The sequence below is a fragment of the Juglans regia genome, chromosome 11 (assembly GCF_001411555.2).
Source record: "Juglans regia cultivar Chandler chromosome 11, Walnut 2.0, whole genome shotgun sequence".
In the NCBI taxonomy this organism is placed as follows: Eukaryota; Viridiplantae; Streptophyta; class Magnoliopsida; order Fagales; family Juglandaceae; genus Juglans; species Juglans regia.
Genome location: NC_049911.1, coordinates 16,916,783 through 16,930,020, shown reverse-complemented (window position 1 = coordinate 16,930,020; position 13,238 = coordinate 16,916,783).

The window sequence follows — 13,238 nt, the reverse complement described above, 5'->3', positions numbered from 1 at the left end:
ATAATCATACTAACCTTAAGGTGTAAATTGTTTATCAAAATTCGACTCCATAGTGTCTCGAATAAATCAAAACGTGATTTCGAACAGCTGTTATTCTAGAAATCAAAATTATTTTATTGTGCCATAAAATCATAAATATTCATCTGAAACTAATGGTGTAGACCGTTTCTCATTCTCACACTCCTAAGTACCTCAAATAAATAAAATTGTGTTTCTAGCATTATAGTGAGTAGTAAGACTGACTATGATGTCAGACTAAAACTTGCTCAATTGGTCGATTAGTGAAACCTTTCCGGAGTTTTTACAAGGTTCCTAAAACTTAAAGAAATTTCTAACGGACTGCTACAACTATAATGGTTGAGCTTTGATACGTTGGTTGAATACTCATTCATGAAATAAATAATAAATAAAGCGTATAAAATGTAAATAAAGATAGAGACACATAGATTTACATGATTTGGCATAAAACTACTACATCCACAAGTTGTTTGGGTGCAAACTCCACTATGCTTGATAATTTTACAATCTCATAGCCTATCATAGCTCTCAATACAATTGACGAAATTAGGATTCTTCGTAGGTTGAAGAAGATGCCTTCATTGTAGAAATCTAGAGGGGGAGCCAATAATCTATCATTTTTCAAGTGTAAAGAAGTTTGCAGATCTGGAGAGATCCCCTCCATTCTTTCAAGTAGCTGATTACTACTTGTCTTATAACTTTCACCATTTTATATCTGAGTCAACCTTTTTCAATTTTTGTAACAATCCCTTTGTAGAGATAGAATGAGTTGCTACATTTCATCAAACTTTCCCTTTCTACACAAAGAATATGAAATCTAACATTTAATAAAAATGACTCTCATTTTCTCATAACTTCAAAGCTTAAAATAAGATATTTGTCAAAATAAAAAAATTGTCTCATTAGTTACACATTGAAAACATAACTTTTATACAGTATGAAGATCCATCCTGTTTACAAAAGAATGTTCTCTCAAAATACATAACAAAAGTCTATCATATTCATCAAACGGTTTCACAAAACACAACACAAACTAAAACTCCAACACAAGACCCAACCCAATTCTACTAAACATCTATCTCTCCTTTCTAAGTAGTTTCACGCTCTATAGCTTCATCTTTTTTTTTTAATCAAAGAGCCGAAGGTCACATGTCCAATAGTGACTTCGTCCCAAATTTATTAAAGACCTTCACGTAGGTGGAGGAAACCATATCTACTAACCATCACCTGAAGACCAAACATCATAAGGACATCAAACCAGAAAAAACCAAAAAAACCCAACATAGCACAAACAACCTTACTTCCTATGTAAACGAATATATGGAACCCCCCCCCCCCCCTTTTCCAATCTAATGATACCTCTAATAAGAGAAGGAATATCCGATAATGAAGACCAAACTCCAGAGGAACCTATGCTTTGTAAATCCATCTGCCGCTAAATTCACCTCTCTAAAAGAATGAGATAAAGAAAAATTGATCCCACCTAAACGCCTTTGAATTTCTTCCCAAAAATCTTCCATATACCAAAGCCCACATCTTTTATTCCTTAGCCAGTGAATAACAAGCAAACAATCCAATTCAATTTCCACATTCGTAAACCCCAACCTATCAATGTTCCGAAGACCATGCAATAATCCCATTACTTCTGCAAAATTATTCAAGTGATGGCCTAGAGTGACGGCAAACCCGCTTATAAACTCACTAGTTGAACTTCTTATAATTCCTCCAGCCCCTGCATCACCAGGATTCCCTAAAGAACACCCATCAATATTCAATTTCACCCAACCCTCCTTAGGCTAATTCCACTTGACCATAGATGCAACTTTCTCTCGCATCGAAGGACAAGGCAACTGGAAACAGCGTAGCACATCTTCATCTCTCCAACTTAGACCTTTGACTTCCTTTATTTTCAAAGCTGCCCAAGAGATCCAAAACCTGATAGAGCACCAAACCGACTGAGTGGAGTCCACCACTCCCTCCATTCTTGCCTTGCACTGACGAACCCACAAACGCCATATTAAGATCGACGACAGTAAACAAAGTAACTGCCCACTAAAGAAAGCATTACTTGCTCTTCTGTGCCAACAAGCAACCCTCTCTTTCCATGGCTTACCTTCCAACCTCGGTACACCCAGGACTAAAGAGCACCTCCTCCACATTTCTTCTACAAAGCCACCTTTGGCAAATACGTGATCTGTATCTTCACAAGCTCGAACAAGACAAGAATCACAGCCTGATACTACTGGAATGCCAATCCTCCTCACACGGTCATCCAACGGGAGACATTCATGCATTGCTTTCCACAGTCACTGATATTTTCCTTGGAAGAGCCGGATTCCAAACCCATTTCGCCCATGGAAATGTCTGCCCCTTAATTCTTATGCAGTTCCAAGCACTCTGTGTTGTAACATTCCATCAGAATTCGGCAACCAAAGTATTCAATCTTTCCCATCTTTGACACTTCCCAACAGCTCAAGCACCACCTCTATTTTTTCTTGCCCCAGAAGGCGTGTAAAAAGCTCAACATTCCATCCCAGTCCAGACTTGCAATCTGCCAATGTAAGCCCCTGCAACTCCGTCATTTGCTGTTGGTTACATAATGGCTCAGTGCCAACCCACCGATCATGCCAAAAGGAGACCAAGCCATCTTTCACTTTCCATTTCGAGTTCTCATGTATAAATGGAATTTGCTTCAACACCATTTTCCAAAACTTGACCCTTTTTGTGGATCCACCATAGTGATGTGTTTGTTTCCAACATATTTACAGCGGAATAAATTCAACCATAGCAATGAACCTTCAGTCAAATTTCATGCAAGCTTCATATGTAAGGAATTTTGCACCACATGTAAATTACGGATGCCTAATCCACCTTTCGAAACTGGTTTATAGATAGCATCCCAGGAGCACCATATTCTCTTAGGCTTCCATCAGTAGTTCCCCAAAAGAAATTACACAACATCCTTTGAATGTTTTGAAGAACCATTTGTGGCGTCTGTATAACAGATAAGTAGTGCATAGGAATACTTTGCAAAACATGTTTTATTAATAAAAGCCTAGCTCCACTAGAAAGGAGTCTAGATTTCGACCCACCCGAACAACCCCGGATTTTATTAACCAGATCCTCAAAGTGGGCACTCAAAAGTCGACCAGATATAATTGGAGGTAAGATGTGGATTTTTTGGTCTCAAGATATGGAGCTTTCATTTGTTTGTATGTGTGAGCAATTCATAACAGTGCAGCTTAACCATAACATGCGCGATATCCTAATGACCTTTGTTTATGCGAAATGTTACTATATGGATCGGAGGAGCTTATGGAGTGAGTTGTTAGAGGTCAATCATCAGAACCTACCTTGGATCATCTTGGGTGACTTTAATATTATTAGAAATGATCATGAGAGGAGAGAGGGAAGGCAAGACTTGTGTCGACCATACAAGATTTTAATGATTGGGTGGATGTTTGCGGCTTTTTGGAAATGAATTTTTCTGGACAATCTCTCTCGTGGTGTAATGGTCATGCAGTTTTATCTAGGAGTTGGGCCCATTTAGATCGTGTGCTCTTGAATGTTACAGCATTGGACCTCTTCCTTGATGCGCATATGAAATATCTTCACAGGTCTTCCTCGGATCATGCACCATTGCAGGTTTTTTTGGAAGCAAAAATGGAGCCGTATGGGTTCTGCCCTTTTAAATTTCAGCAGATGTGGGTTTCTCATGATCAATTCTTGACTTGTATTTCTCAAGCTTGGCATGGTGAAGAGGGCAGGGGCTCGAAATTGGAATCTCTTGTGATGAAGCTGAAACGTGTGAAGGCTGCTTTGCGTATATGGAAAAAGCATATGTTTGGAAGAACAGATAGGCATATTGCGGATCTTAAGGACCGGATAAGGGGTTTAGAGAAGAGTTTGTAAAATGCTTATTCTGAGGATGCGGAAATCGAACTTATTGTTTCTCAGGTTGAGCTTTTCGTTTAGATTGATAGAGAAGAGCAAAGATTATCCCAACAGGCAAAGCAATCTTGGATTCAAAAAGGGGAAGCAAATGCTAAATTTTTCCATGCTATCAGTTGTCATAATTAGAAAGAGGTCAAGATAATGCAACTAGAAGATGGATCTTGTCTTACTTCTCCGGAACAGATTCATGAGGGGCAGTGCGACACTTTCAAAAATTCCTAGAAGCAAGTGTTCCACATGCAGCACCAAAATTGGAGGGTCTGGTTCAAATGAAAATTCAGCAGGTTGATAATGAGGATTTATGTCGAATTCCAACTTCGCAGGAAGTTCATGACTCCATGATGTCTATCCCGATTCATAGTAGTCCAGGTCCTGACGGGTTTGGTTCAGGTTTTTATAGATCTTGTTGGCATACTGTGGGTTCTGATGTAGTTGATGCAGTGGCTGATTTTTTTTTAGGTATGGCATTGCCTCGATTTTATACGGCTTCTTTTTTGGTTCTTATACCGAAAGTGGAAAATCCATCAAGCTTTGATAAATTTAGGCCGATAAGTTTATGTTCGGTGTTTTATAAATTGTGCTCTAAGATTTTGGCTAAACGACTTGCCCCGTTGTTAGCCAAACTGATATCTTCTGAACAAGGTGCTTTCATTCCAAGCCGGATTATTTTTTAGAACATTAGTTTGACACAAGAAATGATCCACTCTATTAATAAGCCAAAGTTTGGTGGGAATGTTGTTATGAAGATTGACATGGCGAAGGCGTATGATAGTATTGACTGGGGTTTTCTTCTACATGTTCTGAGTTCTTTTGGTTTTCAGAATTTTTTTGCTTGCTTATTCGACAATGCATTAATATGCCTTGATATTCTGTGGTCATGAATGGTATACCAAAGGGTTTCTTTAAAGGAGCACATTACGTGGACATTTAAAACATTAAACACTAAATTGAGTCCAATTCTCAATAAGTAGTTACACCATATAGTTAAGATATCACACATAAGTTATTTCATTTCTTTTGAAAAGCCCATACAAATATAAAAAAATTTCAATTAAACATTATTAAATCAATTTTCATTTTTCATTGGCTGGTACACAACATTACGCCCCGTATGTTAAGGTTAGTAGTCTTTTGGACCTGATTTTGACCGTGGTCGCAGGTTGGGGATTCATCAGTCAAGATAGCACCACTGGGTGCATTACCAGTGGAACTGATCTGGCATTGCAATATGCCCCTCTTTTCAATACCATAATCATTCATTCGTTGGTTATTACATATTTTCATACATAAAACTTTCATTTTCTTTTCCCTTCATTTCTCTTTTCATAACATTTTCATTATCTTTCTTAGTCCAATGAAATATGTATTTTCTTTTACAAAAAGTATGTAATTCATGCTATAGCTTTACATTACGAAAGTCACTAATTTCTTTGTAAAAGCGTGTACATGATAAATTGCATGATCTCAACCTTGAATGTGAATGCCTTATATCATACTCATGCACACATTTATAATTAATAGGATGCTCAACATGGGCTACCAAGAAAGGTTTATTTATACATTACATGCATTTACTATTTTACTACAAAGAAGCATTTATTGAAAAAGAGAGCATTTTAATAAGAAACTTAGTGTAAGAAGCATGATCATAGCTAGTTACCTCAAAGCTTTACCCTTGGTCTTGCACTTCAATAAATCCGATTCAATGAAATGGAATCAATGCATTAGTGCCTACTTTATACTATGTTTTTCTAACTACAATTTAACTAGTTCTTTACTTTAATTCAAAAAAGAAAGTAAAACATTTCCTTAACTTCCTCTTCACTTAGACAAAAATCAAACTATAAGGCAAAATCTCCATCCCTTTAACTTCCTTCCATATCAAACAAGCCCACCAAGAACCAAGCCAATACAACTTCATCCCATCCTTATCACCATTCTTTTTTTCAAGGTATAATAATCTCATTCCACAATTTCATACTTAACACTAAAGGTCCGTTTGGCAAGACATTATTTTAAGTATTCTCAGATATTTTCATATATTTCCTTCCCAAACATCACTTAAATACAAAATACCTTTTAATTTCAAGTTTTTAACTTTTTCATCTAATCATTACCTAATCATTACAATTTTCTCAAATTCCCAAATAAAACATAAAAAATAATACATTTTTTTCAAATTTTAAAACAAAAATTATATTCAAATATTTTTTAACTTTATAATATATTTATTCAACTTTTTCTTTCTATTTTCCTAATACTCAATAAAATATCTTAATTCAAATTATTTCACTATTATTCACAAATATACTGAGATATTCTAAGTATCCAAATGGGGCCTTCAGGCTCTTTAAAGTCCACATTTCAAGCATTACAAAGAAATTCATAAACATGTTTAATAACATGCTTGCTACCCCACTCAAACTCCATATATTGGTCACACTTTTCTTTATTGCCCACATCCTCATTTTTAACTCAATTTAAGCCAAGAGAAAAGAGCTTACCAAAATAGGCTTGTTGTCCAATAAGGGTCTATTGAGTTTTCTACATTAAAAGTGGGTCAACCATGGATTAAAAATGTGTAGATGATAGGAAGTTGCTAGGAATTGAAGGAACAAGAAGTATCAAAATCTGGAATTTTACCAAAGGTGGGTGTTTGACAGCTTGTTAGTAAACTTCTTGGAACCAAGAAGTATGAAGAACTAAGGCTCACTTGGTGGTTGGCTTTGCCCTTTGTTTATAGTAGTTTATCACACAAAGAAGTAAACTTAGTTTAGTGGGAGATGAAATTGAAGATGGAAATGAAAAGGGGCTGATTTGCACTAAAACGGAATGTATAGTAGAAAATTAGACTTTGGTTTGCACCAACCTGTATAGCCAACAATTTAGCTATATTCTTGCTTCAAAATTTGCCTCCTTTAAACATAATCCCAACTATATAAGAAAAATGATGAAGATAGTTTGGAAAGAAACATTGCTTATGTGTAGGCATAGCAAAAAAACAAAAAGAGAATTAACTAGTATAGTTCTTGGTAAAGCAGAGAATCATGGAGGAAAAACTTACTGATTTGGGTGAAGTCCTTAGTTGTTCAGTTAGGTTATTTTCTTGGGAGATAACTCACAATTTCACACTAATTTCTAAGGGTCTTGTGGCACCCCGTCTCTCGTGTGAAGGTCCTGGCGAAGTTTTGTGGTGCCAGCCAAGCGGTCTACACCCAAGGTTTAATTGGTTTAGGCGTGCCTCATTCACTTGGAAGGGCACGTGTGGGATATAAGTATAAGATTGCAACAGAAAAGGTCGAGGTTCAGTCGATAACTAGATGATGGGCATCAAGATGGACCTAGTCTTAAAGATCCTTTGCAAGTTCCAGATGGGTTAATTACAAGGTCAAGAGCCAAGAAGATCAATGAGGCAATGCAATGATTGACACAATCCACTTGGGATGAAGCTAGCAAGACTCCAACACTCATGATGGACTTGAAGGATGAAGATCCAGTTTTGATTCAATTGATAAGCTATGAAAGACGACAACAACATGACTTAAAGGCTTTGGGCCCTTGAAGGTTTTCAATTTATTTAATTCATTTAAATGACTTATTTTATTAGTTTAGAATTATTGGGTTTAATTATGAGAATGACTTAAGGGGGGACCTATTCAAAGGCATGTTGGGAAAGTTATTATTTCTTATGAACTAGGGTTTTTGGGAAGGCCTTGTATTTTGGCCAATGGCTTATTTGGAAAGTTACTTTTTAGGAATTAGGGTTTCAAGAGGTTATTGTAGCATTACTGTAGCCGCGGCACGGTTCATCCAGGGGTATTTTGGGTAAAAGGGGCTTTATTTTAGCTAGGGTTTGATTAGATTTTACTTTAAATACTCGTTGTAGCCTCATTTTAAGAAGTTTATGAAATTTGATGAATTTATTCATTGTGAGTTGAGTTTTACTCCTCTTGTTCTTAATTGAACTTTTAAACTTATCAAAAGTAAATCACAACCTTTATGGTGTTCTTCCTTTGTAATCTGGGTTCTTAAGAAGGGTTATTTAACGGGTCTAGATTTTTATATAATCTAGGTTCTTGAAACGAGTTCTCATTGGATCTAGGTTCTCCATCAATTGACTTGATTTTGGCTTTTTTGGGGTGTTTTCAAATTGATTATGGGTTCAAAGGATTTTATTCCCACGGGTTCATATCACTAGACCATACAATACCAGAATCTAAAACATGTTTAAGAAAATGTCACTGTCATTCATCATAAATATTAACATCGAGTTACATACAACCCAAAATGGAATGTTCATCGCCGAATATCTTGCAAGAATGGGCATGAGGAACTCCGTCCCACCCCATGATTGATACACAGTACACATACTTACATAGAGATATAAATACACACACCGGGATCATGAGCCAGCGAAAAATAGCAACATATTCAAAATCTTGGAAAACATGAAGTGAACATAAGATAAACATAATGATCCAAAACAAATTTATTTATGTCGGAAAGTGGAAGGTTATAGGAAATGCAAATGCCTCTTACATGCAATATTCATCCTACATTCCCTAATCCTGTCTTAGAAGCTAACCTACCTCACAACATCGTGCTCGCCACTCAGTTGCATCGCTCATTTCCTTGCTCCCTCCTTAGCTTTTGCTAAGAGGGGTCTCAAGTATATAAAATCGTAAAGTTATATTTTGTCACATGTCTAATTTCATTTTATAGAGTGGGACTGTCAAACGTCCTTCTAACTCTAGGCATGCTTGATTAGAAGTCCTTTGGCCTCGTCTGTCAAAATGTAGAATGACAGAGACATATGGCTAGGGAATGGTTCGCCCTTCTTTGTGGTCAACCAACTCCTCAGTCTGTCCTTCAATGAGGGTCTTCCACGTGGTGTCTGGCCATACCTCTGGGTTCAGATGATATGATTTTTCATGTCTTCACCTTTCATTGCAGACCCACTCTGAATGTGATCTTGCAGATGGATTGTAGGCTTCTACGTACGACATTGCCACTTTTCTGAGCATCTTCGATGTCATTCCGAAAAGCTCCAATACTTGATCTAGCCTATCCTAGGCCGTTGCTCACCCTAGGCGAGTAACCGTTACTCGTCTTGGGCAGTTAGCCTTAGTCTCATCAGAGCTACTGGCATCTCCAGCTCCTTGTTCTCGTCTTTATGGCGAGTGAATTTTCTAGCTCACCTACCATGGGACGAGACGCATATTTCCACCTCGCTATGGGACATATTAGCTCGACAGTCCACAAGGTGCTTGATCCCCCACTTATTGGACTAGCTGCACTTTGCGGCACCCGCTGTCATTCTCCTCACTGCACCAATGGAGTGTCTCTCAATCTTTCTTTCCACTTAACTCTATTGGTGATATGTCCCTGTATGTTGGTGGGGTCCTCACAGCGTGCCTAAGACCATACTATTGAATCAAGATCCAAGATTTACTTCCCATTTTTGGAGAAGCCTACCACCGGCGATGAGTACAAAACTAAGGTTTAGAAGTGTGTATCACTCGCAAACAAATAGACAGTTTGAGCGAACCATCCAAACACTAGGGTTGTAATCGAGCCGAGCTGAGCCGGTCTTTGACTTGCCGAGCTCGGCTCGACTCAAAATACTCGAGCACGAGTCTGAGCTCGAGATTTTTTTTTTATTATTTGTTCAAGCTCGACTCGATAAGTTAAACTCTCAACTTGAGCTCCAGCTCGAACTCATCCCACAAACGTGTTTGAGTCAAGCCGAGCTCGAGCTTGAGCTCGAATTGTTTATACAATTAATAAAAAAATTAACCATTAATAAATTAAATAAAAAGAAATAAAAGATATAATATTGAATTTATACAACTAACAAGTAGAACCTCTATTGAATTATAAAATTTTTAAAAATTTATAAATAATTAATATCTAACTAGTTGATATTTATCCAAAATAACAATATATTATATGTCTACATATATTATTAAGATATACACTTAATATGATAGCATATATCTATTTTATATATGGTTCCCACGTACTAGTATATGAAATTATTAAATTTTATCGACTAATTATTATACAAATTATAAATTATACCTATGAAGTATATTCATTATATAGACATAAGTAATTAGATTACATATTATATATTTAATTATAAAAGTAGTATGCTTATATTATTAGCTAATACATATATTTATATATGTATATATACATAGGTGTTTATATATTTATCAATATGAATGAGTTTTAATTGAGTCGAGCTAACGAGTCGACTCGAGCATAAACGAGCGCGCCTTAACGAGTCTTAGCCGAGTCGAGTTGAGTTTTGTTGGGTATGTGTCATTTACAAATTGAGCGGGTATCTACTTTCACGAACAAGCTTTTTTTTCACGAGTCGAGTTCGATTCGAGTTTAACTGAGCATGTACCGAGGGGGCTATTGAACAGACTGGTTCATTTACAGCCCTACCAAACACTGAAAGAAACGTAAGAGCCTACATGCTAACTTTGAATGCATTTGGGAGAATATAACAATAGCTATGAGGCAACTATCCAAATGGCCCTTTACAAAGCTTTCTACGGGAAGAAATGTAGGCCATCTCTATATTGAGATGAAGTTGGAGAATGTAAGGTCATTGGGCCAGAGTTAATCCAAGAAATGAAGAATCAAGTCAAGGTTATACGAGAAAGGATAGCGACAACACAATGTTGACATAAAAGTTATGCTGATACAAGAATATGAGACTTGACTTTCGAAGAGCATGATTGGGTGTATCTTAAAGTGTCATAGTGTCACCCATCAAGGGCGTGAAGAGGTTTGAGAAGAAATGAAAGTTGAGACCAAGATATGTTAGGGCCTATTAAATAATGGAAATGGTAGGTCGAGTAGTATATTGAGTAGCACTACCAGATGAGTATGAAGGAGTGTATGACATGTTTCATGTCTCCTCATTAATGAAGAGTTTAGAAACCAAGAACCTTGAATAGTTAGTTCAAATGAGATTTAGTTACAATTGACTATGAACTCCATGGCAGTCATCCCATTTTCACTCTGGATAGGTAAAGGCTGCAAATTCTCGACATGTCTTTGATATTCTACCTTCACTTGACTACACGTGAAACATCTTTGGATAAAGTGAGCAATATCCCACTTCATTCCTTCCTACCAACAGTTTTTCTTCAAATCTCTGCACATTTTTGTACTACCCAGGTGTTTTGAATGAGCCTTAATGAGCATCTTTCCTTTAATCTCCTAGTCGATAGGGATCACCCTTTGACCTATATACAACATGGTTCCATTTTCATTAAGACTGAAGTGCATGGGCCCTTCAACTTCCTAACCCTTTGTCAAATGTCCAATAATTTTGGATCTTTTCGTTGTTGCTCTTTTAGTCCATCACACTTAAATCCTGCATGAGGCGAGGGCTTTCCCTTGTTGTGAACTTTCCACTAGTAATCTCCTCATCCCATTGAGGAGGGAATCCATGTTTGTAGATCCATCGACTCCCTTCATATGAGATTTTCAACTTAAAGCATCGACGACCAAATTGTCTTTTTCGAGATGGTAATTGATCTCGCAACGATAATCACTTATGATCTACAACCATCTCCTTTGCCTTATATTGAGGTTCTTTAAGGCAAAGACCCCCACCGCCAATTCCAAATCATGGGTAGGTTAGTTCTTTTCATGGTCCTTCAATTGTCATGAGGAGTATGCTAGTACTCTCTCCTCTTGCATTAGAACACACCCAAGTCCATACTTAGATGCATTACTAAACACCACCATTGGCTTGTGAGGCTCTGGCAATGCTAATATAGGAGTCGTGGTCAACATTTTCTTCACTTCCTTGAAACTCCTTTCGCATTGCCCGATCCATATATGTCTAGTGTTCTTCCTAGTCAACGTTGTGAGTGGACTCAAAAGTTTAGACAATCCCTCCACGAATCTTCTGTAATACCCAACGAGTGCAATCAAAACTCCTAACTTTGTGGATAGCCAATCTATGACCGCTTCAATCTTACTTGGGTCTACTGAGACTCTTTCCTTGGATATCACTTCACCGAGGAATTAAATCTCCCCTAGCCAGAATTCCTAGCATGATGTCAAATCCGACTAGATTAAACATTATCGAGTCAGTGCCCAACACTTTCCCTCCTATCTCTAGCAAACAACTCGATGCTACCCTAGTACAAACCACTACCTATCCAGTCGATAATGCTATTGTGACACTTTGTCGCATCGATTCTATCCACAGAATCTATATCCTAGCAAACATGGTAGATACAAACAACTAGGATGCTCTCGAGTCAAATAAGGTGCACGTATAGTACCCAAATACCTTCACTTGCCTTGTTGCAACCAAACCTCATAATTCTTACAAAAACATTCTAATCATCAATGCATGCTCATTCTAGACCTAGGGAGTCCGTACTTGTAATGATGCCCGCCTTCTGGGTTTCTGGGGCGTATTCATCACCGCCCATGGTGTTAATGTCAATGCATACACCCTTGCCTACATCACCTATCTTTGGCCTCCTTTTCCTCCCATAGGGCTAGTCCTTCCTTATTGGACTGCCTTCAGGCACTCCTCGGCATAATGTCTGACTTGACCACATCGGTAGCATGTGAGCATGAGTTATTGATAATCCTCCTAATGGGATTTGTTACAGTGGCCACACACTAGTGCCCATCCTCCCATGCGCATTCCAAGGATAGCTTGTGGACATACCCCCATCCTATATGCAAACTTTTGGGGTGATCCAGATCTACTTCCTTCCCCCCAACAAATTCCTAACCCATTATCACGGTCGCAAGACTGCGATACTCCTGCTCAGCGATTGAGGCCACATTTCCTAACCTCTGGAAGTCTTGTATCTGCAGGCAAGTCACTTAGGTTCGTAATCACAGCTGTAACCCCCATCTTGGAAGCACTCAGGATGCATTTCTTTCGTGGCGATAAAATGTGGGGCAAACCTTCCCAACTTCACAAACTTAGTAGCATATTGTTTGACTGTCATGCCACCATGAACTAAACCGGCAAAACCTTTCAACTTTTGCTGCCTCACTGTGGTAGGGAAATATCAATCATCAAATTCCTTCTTAAACCTTTCCCAAGGAATGGCTTCCATAGATCCTAGTTCTGTGATAAGCAGTTGCCCCCTGGCATCCCACAAAATTGCTATTTCTACTTAAAATAACTAACTAGCATATAGTACTTTATGATCCTCCGTGCAACCTCACACTTCAAATGTCCTTTCAATATCCTTAATCTACCTTCC